The 18,047-nt window shown below is 47.6% G+C and overlaps 2 long non-coding RNA genes across 3 annotated transcripts in view; one reads left to right on the top strand and one right to left on the bottom strand.

Annotated features, from left to right (window-relative positions):
* The first annotated feature begins 3,120 nt into the window (after positions 1–3,120).
* Positions 3,121–18,047, top strand: part of LOC115838402 — an 18,178-nt gene continuing 3,251 nt past the window's right edge. Inside the window, exons 1-2 of one of the 2 annotated variants that reach the window (XR_004033420.1) lie at positions 3,121–4,548; positions 17,882–17,991. This is a non-coding gene — a long non-coding RNA (uncharacterized LOC115838402). Of the gene's footprint in view, positions 4,549–17,863; positions 17,992–18,047 lie in introns of both variants that reach the window. The other variant, XR_004033419.1, reaches the window with a different exon arrangement.
* LOC101178545 overlaps positions 16,109–18,047 on the bottom strand; it is a 26,813-nt gene continuing 24,874 nt past the window's right edge. The window contains exons 2-3 of the long non-coding RNA XR_004033422.1: positions 17,815–17,915; positions 16,109–16,309 (exon numbers count right to left, since the gene is read on the bottom strand). This is a non-coding gene — a long non-coding RNA (uncharacterized LOC101178545). The remainder of the gene's footprint in view (positions 16,310–17,814; positions 17,916–18,047) is intronic.

Genomic DNA, 18,047 nt, shown 5'->3' with positions numbered 1-18,047 from the left:
GTAGGCCCAAGCATCAGCTGTCATCCACGAAGGCTCTTAGAGGGCGGCCGACTCCTCTACGTCACACAGCCGAGGGCCTCTGAAGCCGGGACTCGAATCCAGGGCTCTGCACACCAGATCTGCTGCTAGTCCTCGGCACCTCCTGCCTCTCGGGAGCCGAGTCGCCTACAGGACAGGGCGTCCCTGCAGCTGCGCCGTTCGCTGTGCTTCCGGGGTCAGTCGTGGGGGCCCCAGTCCAAGCGCGGCCTCGGAACCGAATGGACAAAGACGACGGGGGCTGGAGACGCGTAGGGATGGCTGCGGCAATTACGGCCCTAGGAGAGGGAGCGCACCCCGCACGGGGACCGTGGACAGGCGGGGCCCCCGATCCAGTCGGAATGAGGAGCGGGGCTCCCGGTTAGCGACTTGCCTATACACAACGCCCCATCTCCGGAGTTCGCTTTCAAGGCCCTCCCACTGTTCCACTCATTCAGCGCCGGTCCATTCCACAGGCAGTTCCCCCGAGCCGGCCGGGTTCCACCTTCTGGCTGTTTCAGCTTCCTGAATTTCTTATCCTACCTACCCGCAACAGCCTTCTGGACGAGCCTGGCGGGACACAAGGCGAGCCCCTGGTACTTAGGAATGTCCACTAGTCAGGGTCTGCACAGTTGCTGCAGCCAGCCAAACACTTTGTTGGGGAGGAAGGAGAGGGATCTCTGGTGACTGGGGAGAGCCCAGGTCCAGGTTTTTGGGGCTAGGGAGCTACACTGTGGAGGAGCCATACCCTGTCCTCTGGGTGACCAGTGAGGGCTACTCACTGTGCACCAACAATGACAGATATTTCTTTCCTGGACTCCCAGGAAGTTCTCCTCAGACCAGAACTTAGTCCCCACCTCCCAGCAGCTACTCAAAATACATAGTCTCTTGGCCAGGCACGGTGGCTCATGTCTGTAATACCAGCATTTTGGGAGGACAAGGCAGGAAGATGGCTTGGCCAGGAGTTCCAGACCAGCCTGAGCAAGATGGTAAGATCTTATCTCTACAGAAAAAAAAAGAAAAAAAAAAAAAAAGGCTAGGCCTGGTGGTGCATGCCTGTAGTCCTAGCTACTCGAGAAGCTGAGGTAGCAGGATCACTTGAGCCCAGGAGTTTGCAGCTGTAGTGAGCTATGTTCATGCCACTGTACTCCAGCCTGGGTGACAGAGGAAGACTCTGTCTCTATAAAAAATTATATATAATATTATATATTACATATAATCTCAGCAGGAGGGGTGGCTGAAAGCAGGCCTGGGTAGGTTTTGTAAAGAATGAGTTCACTGGACTCCCCTGCAAAACTCTACCTGTGGAACCCAGAGCCAAGGCCTTGCCACTTCCTCCCCACTGGGTAAGGCACAAGTGGCAAGTGGGCCAAGGATAAGTGGTAGGGGGACACGAGGGTGTCCAGCCTGTTAAAATTGTCACTGCAGATGTCATGCTGGCCTGGGAGCAGTAGAGCTTGGAAAACATCTGCTGCTGCCTGCCTGCCCTGATGGTCCCAGAGATAGGGTGAGGAGTAAATGATTCAGGGCAGGACCCCACAGCTGATCAGCTGATGGCTTGGTTGGGCACAGCAGATTCAATTTTTTCTTTTTTTTTTTTATACAGAGTCTTGCTGTGTTGCCCAGGATAGACTGCAGTGGTATGATCTCAGCTCACTGCAACCTCCACCTCCCGAGTTCAAGCAATTCTCTGCTTTGGCCTCCCGAGTAGCTGGGACTACAGGCTCGCACCACACACCTGGCTAATTTTCTGTATTTTTAGTACAGACGGGGTTTTGCCATGTTGGCCAGGCTGGTCTTGAACTCCTGGCTTCAAGTGATCTGCCTGCCTCAGCCTCCCAAAGTGCTGGGATTACAGGTGTGAGCCACCATGCCCAGCCTAGCAGATTCAATTTTTAACAATCTTCCTTCTCTGTCCCACCTTGGAGCCCTCCTGATTTTGTCTGTTTATCTGGTAGGGCCTGCTGTGCTCCTTGCGGATGTGACCAAAGCTCTGAAGCACAGGGTCCCCACCTGATCTTCCCTTGCCCCTCAAATGTGGCACCCTCCTTCAGCTTGTATGTCTGGGCTTCATGTTCTGAGGCAGGAAACTGGATATTGCTGAGGTACAGCCGCTCAGCTGGGACCGCAGGAGGCAGAAGAGGAGGATTAGAAACAGGAGAGGACATAAAGTGGGCACCTTCTCATCAAGGACTGGCGCCTAGCTTAGGAGGCCTCCTTCCTGCTGAATATAATCACAATAACACAATAATAACAGTAGCTCCCAATTCTTGCCCATTTACTGTATGTCTCTGCCAGGCATGCTGCAAGTAAGTTATATCCATCATTTCATTTAATACTTTCAGCAGTCTGTGAGGTATGTGCTGTGATGATGTTCATTAAACACATGGTGCTGGTAGAAGTTAAATTACCCAGACCACACTGCCAGAAAAAGCTAGGATTCCAGCACAGGCCTTCTGACTTCAGATGCCTCTCAGATGCTTTCCTGGCCTTGCAGGGGTTTTTCTCCGTGGTGCTTCAATGCCCCATGGAGCACGACCTCTCTGATGACCTCAAGACAAAACTCTGCAAAAGAACCCCAGCAGGGTATCAGGCTAGAGGAGTGTGTGCATGTGTGTGGGGGGGTGAGTGTGTAGAGGGTGATTGGGTGCATTCTGGATAAATCAGAGTGCCAAGAGGGACTCCCCCAAACTTCCAAGGTCCTTTCAGGGTTGGACAGCCAGGAGAAGGTGGCTTCCTCAAGAAAAGAGGTACTGCTGGAGCCTGTCCGCCCTGGCTCCTTTCAGATCTGTGGGTAGAAGACAGCCAGTGGCTGAGCCGGGAGTTCAATAGGAGCCCAGGAGCATGCAGGCCTACAAGTCTGTCTCCAACCTGTCTGCTGATGAGAGCAGCTTGATGAGAGTACAGCTGCTCCCTGGGGATCTCAGAGTCTGATGGAAGTGACATAGCTTATAACTGGGGGCACAAGGACCATGCCTGTTTCTCATAGGGGACGCAGCACCAGGGCAGTGCCAGATACACAACGGGAGCACAATATATATTTGTGGATGGACAATGCCCATTTTTATTTTTCTTATGCCTCAGTTTCCCCAGCGATGGTGTCCTGGACTGAAGAGCCTGACTGGAGTGCATGTTACTGCCGACAAAGCTTCAGAACACCGGCCAGGGCAAGACCACCGACATCAGGCTGAGATACAACGGCACTGATCCTGGATTTGCAGGGCCAGGATAAACAAGGGACTGTAGAGACCATTTTGTCCCATTCATTAATTTTTAGGCAGAACACAGATCTAGAGAGAATAGATGACTTGCCCCAAGCTACCCCGCGAAGGAGGGGGAGGGCCACGGATAAATAGTGTGCTTCTAGAATCTTAACTCTTCGGGGTCAACCTCTCCTTCTACGCCAAGGAAACAGGATCTTCCCGCAACCCCCGAGACAACCACCGAACAGTCACCCAACTTAGCATAGGGCCCAGACGTTCCGTCGATCGAATGTACGACGCTCGATTTCTAGGTCTTTAGTACAACGCAGCATAAATCGATTGGTCGTCCCTGCCGGTCGCTGCTGAGCGCTGATTGGCTCCGGCTTGGGAAGCGGCCGAAAAGGCCGGCGTGTGGGGCGGGCCTGGGGAAGGCACTCCCGCGGCGCTAAGGTGCTGACGGGCGTTTGGCGTTGCAGCTGCGTGGGCGCCGGTGAGTGCAAGTCGCGCTCGAAGAAACCCAAAGGCGTCGTGGGGCTGCCGTGTGCCCCAGAGAGCACTGGAGGCCGGGTAGGGCTAAGGCTTCCCGCAGTCTTCTGCGTGTTGTCGAGTACGCAGTTGAAATCGTTCTCCAACCTGGCCAGTTCCTCCGAGGCCCTTCTCAGGCGCCCGGACTCTGTCAACAGAGTCCATTGCTAAAACTCCTCGTTAGTATTTACCACTCCTGCAGTCTCTGTTTTGAAGCAGTGGTTTTCAACCACTGCACGTTTTCAAAAGAAATCATCTCAAGCAGCCGGGAGGTCTTGGTGCCGGACTCCACCCTGCAGCCCTTCCCTTTCGCCACCGCCCTCTGCTTAGGGAAACCTTAGGGTGGAGCGATGAGTCGCCCTTGACTGAGTAACTCTTCAGGGTCAACCTCTCCTTCCACGCCAAGGAAAGGATTCCAGGGCGATGTTTCCGGAAATGGAGATCTGACCAAGCCACTGCCCTGGTGAAAATTCAGTGGGTCCCTAGCACCTAGTGCAGCGGCTCCTAGCCTGAGTATTGCCCTCTTTGGGTGGGGAGGGGTTGGGTTTTTTGTAGCATCTGTTGATCTGATCTCCAACATCCTCCACGTCAATTCCCAATCCACCCACATCCCTTATCCTATACATAAGCTTTCCAGCCACGGTGCTGGCTTGGGTGGGGGTGCGTGCAGTGCTGACACCAAAGTGGAGGTCCCGTGTTTCTGAGAGTGTCTCTTTCAGAGCAATGCAAACCTGAAACTCCTCCTGCCAAGAAACGATTTCAGCTCTTCCCGGAAAAATTAAAGCCTTTGAGAAACAAAGCTGAGGTGAGTAACTTAATTAAAAAAATAGAGTTTCAAGTAGACTAAGTGGGAAGAAAAAGAAGGAGTCTTGGGTGGGGCAGGGATTCAGGGCACCAGCTTCCTTGTCGCTGAGCCTAGGGGGCGGGGGAGGGGGGCATGTGCTGTCACGGGAGGCATTGATAGAGTAACCTCCTTCAGGGGAAGAAAAATGGAGGTAGGAAGCAGAGTGAGGAAAGGCCACAGTGGAGTCTGGGGGCTGCGGGGTGGACTTCTGGCAGGAGCCTTCTCCAGCCATGGCTTTGGGGCTGATATGGTTAGGTGCTTTGTGTCCCCACCCAAGTCTCATCTTAAATTGTAATCCCCATAATCCCCACATGTCAAGGGAGAGACCTGGTGGAGGTAATTGAATCGTAGGGGTGGTTTCCACCATGCCGTTCTCATGATAGTGAGTGAGTTCTCAGGAAATCAGATGGTTTTATAAGGGGCTCTTCCCCCTTCACTCGACACTTCTTTCTGCTGCCTTGTGAAGGAGGGCCTTGCTTCCCCTTCTGCCATGATTGTAAGTTTTCTGAGACCTCCCCAGCCATGCAGAATTGTGAGTTAATTAAACCTCTTTCCTTTCTAACTTACCCAGTCTTGGGCAGTTTTTTGATTTTGTTTTGTTTTGAGATGGAGTCTTACTCTGTCATCTAGGCTGGAGTGCAATGGCGTGATCTTGGCTCACTGCCAACCCCCACCTCCCAGGTTCAAGCGATTCTCCTGACACAGCCTCCTGAGTAGCTGGGATTACAGGCACACACCACCATGCCCAGCTAATTTTTGTATTTTTAGTAGAGACGGAGTTTCACCCTGTTGGCCAGGCTGGTCTCGAACTCCTGACCTCAAGTGATCTGCCCACCTTGGCCACCCACAGTGCTGGGATTACAGATGTGAGCCACCGTGCCCCGCCTTTTTGTTTTGTTTTTGAGACGGAGTCTCACTCTGTCACCCAGGCTGGAGTGCAGTGGTGTGATCTGGCTTACTGCAACCCGAACCTCCTGGGTTGAAGTGATTATCCTGCCTCAGGCGCCCACCACCACGCCCGGCCACAGGCAGCTCTTTATAGCAGTATGAAAACAGACTAATATAGGGTCCCTCTCGGTTGTCCTGTCTGGACTGTCAGTTCACCTGAGCTAGACTCAGGCAGGGGACTTCCTTTGGCTTTGCTCACCTTGCTGCTGCGGGTCCACTTCAATAAGATGACAACAAAGCAAAGCTCACCTGAGGACATGCAAGAGCCCTCGTTTATGGAGCTTGCAGACTTCACAAGACTGCTAAGAATTGTTGAACCATTGCTGGTTACGGCTTCTTGAGATGGATTACTTGCTTGCTGAAGCATCTGCTTGCTTGACTCTTGCTGCCTGAATTCCTCTTTTTCCCAGGAGACCAGCTAGGGTGGGGAGAGCCTTGCTGGAGCCCTAAGCAAGGAAGGCTGATTTCCAGGGGTGTAGGCTGGCTGACACGGGTGTCACTTTGTTATAGATTAAGATATACCACATAAGCAATATGGCAAAGTTGTTTTGTTTTTGTTTTTGTATTGAGACGGAGTTTCACTCTTGTTGCCCAGGTGAGAGTACAATGGCGCAATCTGGGCTCACTGCAACCTCTGCCTCCCAGGTTCAAGCAGTTCTCCTGCCTCAGCCTCCCAAGTAGCTGGGATTACTGGCATGCGCCACCATGCCTGGCTAATTTTGTATTTTTAGTAGAGACAGGGTTTCTCCATGTTGGTCAGGCTGGACTCGAACTCCCAACCTCAGGTGATCCGCCTGCCTCGGCCTCTCAAAGTGCTGGGATTACAGGCGTGAGTCACGGCACCTGGCCTATGTGGCAAAGTTTTAACACCATTTTTACTAAGATAAGTATCATAAAGGACTTTGTAAAGAATATATTACGACCGATTAGGCCAGTGGCTTTTCGTTTGTTTGTTTTGTTTGTTCGTTTAGCGGGATTTGATTGAACCTCATCATGCTATAGATCTTCTATTCAGGGATGACGATGTGGACATAGTTCAGTGGAGGCTGCCTGCAATGAAACCGGGCAGAGGCAAGAATAGAGAGATCAGCTTTAGCCTAGCTCCCAGGAGCACTAGAGCTAAGAAGGATATCTCCTAGAGGGAAAGCCAGAGACCAGGCAAGGAAATGTACATGAACACCCAGCCTGTGCTCTGGTGTGAGGTTGCAACAGGAGTAGAATTGGTTCGATCAGCATATTTTCTTTCATGTACTAGGTTGAAAGTATTAGTCCATTTTATAGATGAAGAAATGGAGGCTCAGAGAGATCACGTGACTTAGCCAAGTCCACCAAGTGAGTAGACAGAGATGACCTGACCTCTGGAGTTCTGCCTCTAACATACCCTAGTTCTTTCTTGATTGTCCATAATATACAAACACAGTGGCCTGAGAATATTTACTCCCTTGGTCACTATTTCTTCAGCTGGAAAGGGAAACAAATTAATACCATTTGAAAAAACAAAAACCCCAACAACTAAAAAAGCGTTACTAAATGCAATACCGTTTGAGAGAACAAACTCTCAACAAAAGTAATACTTAATTCTCTGGAAGTGAAATTAATTAAAAATTCAGAGGAGATACCAGAACACTAGCTGGTAGGAGCCCCCGGCTGTGTGGAGAGGGCTGGGGAGGCAGGTATTAGGATCCCTAGCACAAGAAGATTCATGGGAGTGGCTCAGAACCGTTCAAGGGGTGAGGAAGAAGGCAGAGACGAAAGTGGGTGTGTGTGTTTCTGGGTTGAAAACAAACTAGCATTGTGTTCACTGCTTTATGTTCAGTCATAGAATCCCATTCGTTTTGAATTTCAGCTACTCTGGAGGCTGAAGTAGGAGAATTGCTTGAACCCAGGAGGCAGAGGTTGCAGTGAGCTGAGATTGCTCCACTGCATTCCAGCCTGGGTGACAGAGTGAGACCTTGTCTTAAAAAAAAAAAAAAAGGCAAACAAACATATAAAAAGGTGCTCAACATAATTAATCATCAGATAAATGCACATCAAAACTATAATGAGATGTCATCTCACCCCAGTTAAAATGTTTTGTGTCCAAAAGGCAGACAATAACACATGTTGGCGAGATTGTGGAGAAAAGAGAACCCTCATACACCATTGATGGAATGTAAATTAATACAATCACTATGGAGAACAGTTTGGAAGTTCCTCAAAAGACTAAAAATAGAGTTACCATATGATCAAGCAATCTCACTGCTAGGTATGTACCCAAAAGAAAGGAAATCAGTATATCTAAGAGATATCTGCACTCCTGTGTTTATTGCAGCACTATTTACAATAGCCCAGATTTAGAAGCAACCTAAGTGTCCATCAACAAACAAATGGATAGAGAAAATGTGGTACAGATACACAATGGAGTACTATTTAGCCATAAAAAAGAATGAGATCCTGTCATTTGAAACAACATAGATGGAAATGGAGGTCATTATGTTAAGTGAAATAAGCCAGAAAGACAAACATCGCATGTTCTCACTTATCTGTGAGAGCTAAAAATTAAAACAATTCAACTCATGGGCATAAAGAGTAGAAAGATGATTATCAAAGGCTGGGAAAGGTAGTGGGATGGGGGTGGGGAGAGGGGATGGTTAGTGGGTACAAAAAAATTAGAACAAATAAGACCTAGTATTTGCTAGCACAACAGAGTGACTGTAGTAAAAAATAATTTAACTTCATTTAAAATTAACTCAAAGAATATAATTGGATCATTTGAAACACAAAGGATAAATGCATGAGGTGATAGATACCCTGTTGACCCTGATGTGATTATTATGCATTGTAAGCCTGTATCAAAACATCTCATATACCCCATAAATAAATACACCTACTATGTACTCACAAACATTAAAAATTAAAATAAATAAATATAACATGGTGATGGTTGCACGCTTTGGTGAATATAATTTTTTCAATGTTTTTAGCTTTTAGGTTCAGGGGTACATGTGCATGTTTGTTATATAGATAAATTGTGTGTTATGGGGGTTTAGTGTACAGATTATTTCATCACTCCAGTAAAAAGCATAGTGTCTGATAGGTAGATTTTCTTTTCTTTCTTTCTTTTTTTTTTTTTTTCTGTGAGACGGAGTCTTGTTTTGTCACCCAGGCTGGAGTGCAGTGGCATGATCTCGGCTCACTGGAACCTCTGCCTCCTGGGTTCAAGTGATTCTCCTGCCTCAGGCTCCCAAGTAGCTGGGATTACAGGTGCATGCCACAGCACCTAATTTTTGTATTTTTAGTAGAGACGGGGTTTCATGTTGGCCAGGCTGGTCTCGAACTCCTGACCTGAAGTGATTCACCCGCCTCGGCCTATCAGTGTTGGGATTACAGGTGCGAGCCACTGTGCCTGGCCAGTTTTTCTATCTTCACTCTCCTCCCTCCACCCTCAAGTAGGCCCTAGTGTCTGTTGTTCCCTTCTTTGTGTCCAAACATCGTACTCAATGTTTAGCTCTCACTTATAAGTGCGAACATGTGGTATTTTGTTTTTTGTTCCTTTGTTAGTTCACTTATGATCATGGCCTCCAGCTCCACCTATGTTGCCAAAAAGGCAAGATCTAATTTTTTTAATGGCTGCATAATATTCCATGGTGTATACATACCACATTTTCTCTATCCAGTCTACCATTGATGAGCATTTAGGTTGATTCCATATATTTGCTATTGTGAATGGCGCTGTGATGAACATACATGTGCACATGTCTTTATGGTAGAAAAACATAATTCTGTGAATATAATTAAAGCCATTGAATTATACACTTTTTTTGAGACAAGGTCTTACAATCATGGCAGAAGGCAAAGGGGAAGCAGGCACCTTCTCCACAAGGTGGCAGGAGGGAGTGAGTGGAGAACCAGGAAGTGCCACGCTTTCAAACCATCAGCTCTCCTGAGAACTCCCTCACTATCCGGGGAGCAGCAGGGGGGACACTGTCCCCAGATCCCATCCCCTCCCACCAGGTTCCTCCCTTGACACAGGAGGATTACAATTCCAGATGAGATTTGGATGGGGACACAGAGCCCAACCTGCGAGGGTCTCAGTCTATCTTATAGCTCCCCTGGGGCTGAGGCTGAGTAAGATCTGCTGGCCCTGCTCTACAGCACGCGGGGACTCTGCCTGTGTGCCCCCATCTGCTGCTTCTTGGGGGTGGTGGCTGCTTCCTCAAGAGGAGGGTGGACCTGCTCTCCTGCCCACCCCTCTCCAAGGCCTTGTGGAGCCCTGGCCATGTCCTCCCAGGGTAGGGGCAGGAAACCAGGCTCCTTGCCCTTCTTGCTGCTTGGGTGACAATCTTGGGGTCATCCATAGGCCCCATCACTGTTCTTGCGTCTAAACAGAGCATTTTAGCAAATCTTCCTGGCAGTCTGGGGCCTCATCCCTGTTATTTATTCTATCTTGGTAAAGCCAGGTTAAGACATCTGGGCAAGGAGGTAGTAGAGTGGCCCCCAGGAAGGGTGGGTGGAGGTCAGGGCCCTGGCTTTTGGGCTTGCCTGGACCACGGTGGGAGGGGGCAAGGTTACCAGGAAGCAGGGCTGTCAGGGCTAAAATCAGGAGGCAGTAATAATGCTGGTGGGGGGACAGGGGTGTGTGGCTGGCTTTGGGTGGGGCATGAGAGCCAAAGTTTGTCAGCACGCAGAGGGGTGGCTGACTCATGGACTAGGGGCTGTGGAACCCAGTGGCTGCCCTTAGTTCCTGGATCCTGGGAGACTTCTGGAGCCTGGGTCTGGGGCAGCCTAGGGGTGGAGGTGGTGGGAGACGGGTAGGGGTGGGAGAGGAGGCCTTGCATGGCAGGGTGCAGGGTAGGAAACCAGCCAGGGGCCAATTTGCATTGGTGGCTCCCATCCCCATCCCCACCCCCAAGCCCACCCCTACCCCCCCACCCCCCGCCCCGCCCCGCTGCAGAGACGGGCCTGGGCTGCTGTCCTCTGCTTTGGCCTCAGCAGATCACACGATGGAAGCTGGCAGCCCCGAGCCAGCTGTCACCTGCAGTTTCTGCTTCCTGGAGTGTGGGGTGCCCACCCAGGAGAGCACAGGCACACCCCACACCCCTTATTTTGAGGATGCTGGGAGGTAGGGACCAAGGTCCTGCAGCCCTGTGCTTGCCCTGTGAAAGGTAGCCTAGGAGTCCTGTGTCCGCCCATCCACGTGGGGCCCCAGGAGCCTGAGCAGTGGCAGGCAGATAGATGAGGGAGAGAGAAAGGGAGAAGGAGTGAGAGAGAGAGAGGAAGAGAGATAAGGAGAGAGACAGAGGAGGCTGAGAGGGAAAGGAGCAAGAGAGATAGGGAGAGAGACACAAAAGGCAAAGAGAGAGACAGGGAGAGATGAGCATGAGCAGGAGGTAGGGTGACTCTCGATCCCAGTTCCCAGTGAAAACTGTAGGTTGCCATCACCTAACTATGCATGCAATAAAGTCTTCTGCCTGCTGCTTATAGCCAGAGAACCCCTTCTCCGAGAGAATAAAATCTTTGACCATTGCCCTTTCTCACCGGAGTTTGCTTGTGTCTTCTGACGAACTGTGATGTCTCACCTATTGCCTTCCTGGGCTCAAGGATCCATGAAAAGCTGACGCCTCTTTTGGGGAGGCTCTGCAGTGCCTTCATCTCACTAGGCTCCCCAGGAAGCTTGCGAACTTGGCTTGAGCCCTAAGCAGCCGAGTATGTGCCGGGCCTCTGCTTCTCTCTTTCAGTAAGAGGGAGAACCAAGAAAGAGGCTGAAGCATGGTATGCAGAGAAGGCACTTGTGCAAACACCAGGAGAATGAGGTGCCTGAGTTGTCTTCTTTTCTCCTAAAAACACACATTCCCTCCCAGGCCACCCTAGTGAGGGCAAGAAGCACAGCGTGTGTGTGTGTGTGTGTGTGTGTGTGTGTGTGTGTGTGTGTGTGCAGGTGTATGCATGTGTATGTATGTGCGTGTGTGTGTGCAGGTATGTACATGTGAATGTATTTATGTGTGTGTGCAGATATGTACATGTGAATGTATGTATGTGCATGTGTGTGTGTGCGTGTGTGTGTGTGTATTGCAGGGGTTTACAGTGAACAGAACGTGGGAAGTCCCAGCTCCAAGCTGCAAGTCTTTCTTATAGAATGCTTAAGATTTAGCCGGGTCCGGTGGCTCACGCCTGTAATCCCAGCACTTTGGGAGGCCGAGGTGGGCGGATCACGAGGTCAGGAGATTGAGACCATCCCGGCTAACATGGTGAAACCCCGTTTCTACTAAAAATACAAAAAATTAGCCGGGCGCCGTGGCGGGCACCTGTAGTCCCAGCTACTCGGGAGGCTGAGGCAGAAGAATGGCATGAACCCGGGAGGCAGAGCTTGCAATGAGCCAAGATCCCGCCACCGCACTCCAGCCTGGGCAACAGAGCGAGACTCCGTCTCAGGAAAAAAAAAAGAAAGAAAGAAATTGGCTTGGAGATTTTTCGCTGGCCACTCCTTCTTGAGCCCTGACTGAAAAGTGAGTTCTCAATTTGTGCTTCCAGAAAGTTTGTCCTCCCGGAGTTTGTTCCTGGACCCGGGCTGAAGGTACTCTGTTCGGTACTAGAGTTTCAGATTCGGGCTGGAGTTGGAGAGGGTATGCTGTGGATGGCAGTAGCAGAAACCGCTAGTTCTAAGACACCCTTCTACTCTTCTAAAATCTTTCCCCAGGCACAAAACCACCCGGAGTAAAGGCTACATTCCCTAGCATTCCTTGCAGTTGGCTGTGGCTATGTGATTACAATCTGGCCAGTGGAATATAGGGCAGCTTCCCCTACTTCAGTGACAGCTGGCTGCACTCTTGGTTCCTTTTTCTCCCCTTTTCCCAGTGTGAATCCTCTCATGGATCATGAGGCACCTCGCCCCACTAGAAGAGGAATTTTGGAGTTTAACTGAATCATGTAAAATATAATCTGCCTAAGGGTGACTGGGTTGAGATGAGACACCCCAAGATTTTCTGAAACCTTGAAGTCAAGAAGCTGGAGAATAAAATGGCCATTTAAAAATCTGTGATCAGTTTTCAGTCATCCAGGAAGTGAAGGCTTGACTTTCACAGTTGGGCAGATTGGGAAAACCATCTCTAGGGCCTTTGAGTTATGCAAATATAAAGCAAATCCTCACCCCTGGCCCTTAGGGAAAACCTTGAAGTCACCTGAATGTATGTTTTATCCTGAGAATAAAACATTTCTGTTCAGCGATGAAAATTGGGGGTATGCTTTAGCAGAGATAGTTTCCTGAAGACTTTGGGCTTGGGTAGAAATGTTAATTTTTTTGTTTGGATTTAGATTCCATTGTGCTGGTATATTATTTCTTATTCCTAGTCTGTGTACATATGTGCATTGTATATGTGCATGTATGTGTGTGTATTCATGTAAAGAAATGTATTCAAGCATTTGTTCAGAGATCAGGAGCTGAAACCTAGTTGTTGGATATTTTAATCTGGGTTCCCTGATAGCAGAGCCTCAGACGAGGTTGATAGGTGAGGGATTTATCCAGGAATGAACAGGGAAGGAAGGAGAATTAATACCAATATGTGCTATTGAGTTGGCCATTGCAAGGGGCGACTGATTGTTCAGTCCTCAGGAGTTTCTGAGAAGCCTTATGAAGCTCTCAAAACCCTTCTTCTGAGGAACAGAGGGGAGAAGCATTTATCTGTCAGCTTTTGAACTCTATTGTCAAAAGTTGCTCACAAGGCATTAATTCACTGGTGTTCCTGTGTTGAGCATGCATCTGTGCTTGGTTCCTGGAGGAGTCCTATGTTGCATAGTCAAAGAAGCCCTGAGGCAAACGTGGGGAAACTAGGTGCATATCTGAGGCAAGGCTCTCACCAGTTATACCTGTGCTAAGCTAGTAGATGCCTGTGATAAACTAGTTGCTGTAGCAATGGCTAGAATAAGAATGTAAGACCAGGAGTGTGTGAAGTAGTACTAAAGAGCTGTCTTACACATTGGGCTAGAAGGACGTGAGGCCTGGTCATTTCCACAATGCAGGTTTGAAGAGACTGTGGGAAGGATCTGGGTTTGGTGTGGTTCACCTTAAGTTGCAATATGGATGACCTACATATTGTGTTATTCAGGGTGGAATGGCCCAGGAATTGTAAAATACAGTATACTGATGGCGGTCTGTTCAGTTCCGGTAGAATATACCCTTTTGGATTAGTGTGGTTCCTTTAAGGAAATGGACATCCCTACTCTGCAATGATCACCAACTGAAGGAAACATATCTCAAGCTCTGAGGGAGGCCTTTGAAGGCACCCTGCATTGGCTTGAGTTTAGACAGTAGCACTCCTGCTCCCACCTCCCACCCTGAAACTGTGGAAACACAGCATGGCAAAAGCTCTTTTCCAAGAAAATCTTCTGTCTCCTCCTCAATTCTCTGCATTTTCATAGTCCTGCAGTGACTGAGGGGCTTTAAGGGGTGCTAAGCACGTTCACAGCCATTTCCTTTGTTAGATTCTGCATCGGATGATCTGGAACCTCAGTGGAATTTCACTCCTTTCATGTTTGGAAACCTCTCAAGACTTCACTTCTATCCCTTCATGAGAGTCGGGGTCATCCTAACTCACGTAGGCTTGCATACCCCCACTTCACTCTAATTCACATCTTTGATTTCCTTCAGAAAATTTACCATAACCTGCAGTTATCTTGTTTATTTGCTGACTTTATCATCTGTTGTCTCCTCTAGAATGTTAGCTTTATGAAGGCACAGATCCCGTTTGTCTCATTCGCTGTTGTATCCCAGGGCTAGCACAGCCCCTGGGATGTGGTAGATGCCCCACAATATTTGTTAACAGAATGAATGAATTCACTAATTTTTTATTCAGGGTCCCCTATTTGCCATTGGTTGATGTGAAAATCAAATGGGATTTTTGTGAAAATGCTTTGTAAACTATAAAGTTTTATAAGTCTTAGCATCAAATGAGGTAGATATTATTTCCCCCTTTTACAGTTGGGAAAATGGTGCCAAAGAGTATAAATGGTTGGTCAAGGCTGCACAGGCAGCCAATTGGTTGAAATCAGATTGCAGCCCAGGCTGGCTGTGATTATGAAGAACATAGACAAGAAATTATAAACCCATTGTTTTTTACCTGCCACATTTTGTAATGGGGAAAACCAGAAGAGAGGAGCTTGATTTCGGTATCCAGATTACACATTGAACCAGGAAAGGCTAGGAAGGACGATTGGCCTTGAGTTCTGTTTCAGGGTCATCAGCCTATCTATGTGATTACATAGGGGTCCCCCCTTATCAGTAGTTTCACTTTCAGCCTGTTCAATTACCCGTGGTCAATCACAGTATGAAAATATGAAATGCGCTGGGCGCAGTTTCTCATGCCTGTAATCCCAGCACTTTGGAAGTCTGAGACGGGCTGATCACTGGAGGTCAGGAGCTCGACACCAGCTGAGCAACATGGTGAAACTCCATCTCTACTAAAAATACAAAAATTAGCTGGACGTGGTGGCACACGCCTGTAATCTCAGCTACTTGGGAGGCTGAGGCAGGAGAATCACTTGAACCTGGGAGGCAGAGATTGCAGTGAGCCGAGATCGCGCCATTGCACTCCAGCCCGGGTGACCAAAGCAAAACTCCGTCCAAAAAAAAAAGAAAAACGAAATGGAAAATTCTAGAAATAATTCATACATTTCAACTTGCTGCTGTTCTGAGTAGCGTGATGAAATCTTGCGCCATCCCACTTCATTCTGCCTGGAATATGAATCATCCCTTAGTCAAGCACATCCACGCTTTATATGCTACCCACCCGTTAGTCACTTAATAACCATCTCAGTTATGAGATCCACTGTCCCAGTGCTTGTGTTCAAGTAACCTTTATTTTGCTTAATAATGGTCTCAAAGCATAAGAGTAGTGATGCTGGCATATTGTTATATTTGTTCTATTTTATTATTAGTTATTGTTAATCTCTTACTGTGCCTAATTTATAAATTATACTTTATCATAAGTATGTATTTATAGGACAGAACACATATATATGGAGTTTGATACTATCCATGGCAGTATATATAGAGTTTGATACTATCCACGGTTTTGTGCATTCACTGGGGGTCTTGGAACATATCCCCCGTGGATTAGGAGTACTACTGTGTTAATAATCATTGTAGTTAACACTTACTGAATGCTTTCTATGTGTCAGCACTTTACGTGACCCTCTTTAATCTTTGTAGTTTCATGAGGTACTATTATATATATGAGAAACGGAATCACAGAAAGATGCAGACTCTCAGTGAAGGCCACATGGCTGTGTGGTGGGCCTGGGTTTGAAATTCAGAGTCAGGGCTCCTGACCACCATGCTATAATGCATAGGCCGTATATGGCATTCGACATGAGATTATAGTTTAGGCGCTGACACTTACCTGCTATATGACTCTGCCCCAAACCTCAGTGTCCTCAAATGGTGATGATAAGAAGCGCAGTCAAAAGGTTGTTAAGGTTACTTAGATGATGCCTGGGGAGAATTTAACATGGTCCTTGTTGATAGTCAGTACACAACAAATGTCATCTGTCCTCCTCCCCCTCCTCCTCACCTTTAACCAAATAACTCAAATAGTATGAGTGCTTTTAACAATGACGATTTATTAAAAGAAACAACCCCTCTTCCCTGCCTCCCATATCCCCCGTAGTCTCCATCCACAGGCTCGCTGTTTTCATCCATCTTCCTAGTCAAGGAACTCTAGACAGTCACATCTTGGAAGATAGGAACTCCAGGAAGGGATGATGATCTTAGAGAAAGATGATCCTTAAGATAACTCTTCATCTGAGAAAAAGACAAAAAAATTTCGCCCGAGATCTGCTGTTTTGGGGACCTGGATCCACAGAATACAATCAAGAGGCAACAGTTCCCAATTTAGGAAATCAATCACACCTGCAAAGAGCCAGCCAGACCCTAAGCAGTCCAAGGATTGCAGGTGGATTGGCCAAACAATACATTCTGAACACAAAGGGTTTTTATTTAAAGTGTATGCCGATTCTGTTGTGTTTAGTGCAACTTAGTTTATAATCAAAACTGCTAGCTTTTTATTATGCATTTTTCAACTAATGGCTACTGAAAACAAATAAGTTATCCTGTGAGGCCCCTGAGATATTTTCACAGAAAAGGGGTTCTCATAAGTCAACATGGCAATGTACATCACAGGGTTAAAATGAACATACTCTTTTTTTTTTTCTTTTGAGATGGGAGTCTCCCTTTGTCGCCCAGGCTGGAGTGCAGTGGTGCGATCTCGGCTCATTGCAAGCTCCACCTCCAGGGTTCACGCCATTCTCCTGGCTCGGCCTCCTGAGTAGCTGGGACTACAGGCGCCCGCACCATAGCTGGCTAATTTTTTTTTGTATTTTCAGTAGAGGCAGGGCTTCACTGTGTTAGCCAGTATGGTCTCAATCTCCTGACCTTGTGATCCACCCGCCTCAGCCTCCCAAAGTGCTGGGATTACAGGCGTGAGCCACTGCGCCCGACCAAGGAACATACTCTTTAGTCATCAATTTTACATCTTAGAATTTGTCCCAAGGAAGTTAATAAGTGCGTGTATGCCAATAGTATTAGTATTAGTATTAGTATTTGTTACAATCATATTCATAATATCACAATGAGAAATATCTTAAACATGTATTACTAAAGTTTGCTAAGTATCTGAGCATAGTTGATGAACTTCTATAGGTTATCAAAGATGATGGGATAGAAGCATTAGTATTGACATTAAAAGTTGTTTGGTAGCTACTTTTTTTTTTTTTTTTTTTTTTTTTAATTTTTTAAGTGATCATGCATTCTATCAGCTCCCCTCCCTTCCCCCTCCCTCTCTCACCCCCCCCCTAATTTTTTTTTTTTAACTTTATTTAATTTTTATATGTTTGCCTTAAATGTGGATAAGCGTGACCGGGTAGCTATTTAAGTGAAATAAAAAATAAAAATAGGCACAAGATTATCTCATTTTTATATAAATATTACATATTTGTGTATGTTTAAAATATGCACCAAAGTGTTAAGCAGACATTGTTTTGGGTGGGGGATTATGTGTGATTTTTATCATTTTGCTTAAGTAAATAGTCTGATTTTTCTCCAGGGCATACTGGGTTAGGGAATTATTTTAAAGGTGTGGAGACCGCCAGCTTGTGATGGATGCATCTTTTTTTTGGAAAGGGTGGGGGAAGAGGGAGACAGGTAGGTTTCTGTCCTCCTCATTTCTGGAAAGTCCCACTGAGGCCAAGTGCACAACCTACCTAGACTGAACAACGTTTGGGAAAGCAGGAAGGGCCTGGTGTTTTTACCTGTCCTTACCCTGCAGCACACTCATGGCCACACCCATTGCTGACACAGTGGTCTCCGGGGTTGCAGTCCCAGTCACCTGTGCAGAGCTCGACACAGGTACCTATGGAAGAATGGATGTGCTGAAAACCACCATACTTTTGGGACAGATGCTAGGGAGAACAGCCCTTGATTAAGAAGTCAGTTCTACATTTTTCTTTTCATTCAATATGCAATATGATTTATTACTTGCAGA

The sequence above is a fragment of the Nomascus leucogenys genome, chromosome 14 (genome assembly GCF_006542625.1).
Source record: "Nomascus leucogenys isolate Asia chromosome 14, Asia_NLE_v1, whole genome shotgun sequence".
NCBI lineage: Eukaryota > Metazoa > Chordata > Mammalia > Primates > Hylobatidae > Nomascus > Nomascus leucogenys.
Note: the sequence above shows the minus strand (reverse complement) of the source record. Positions and strands in the feature narration are given on the sequence as shown.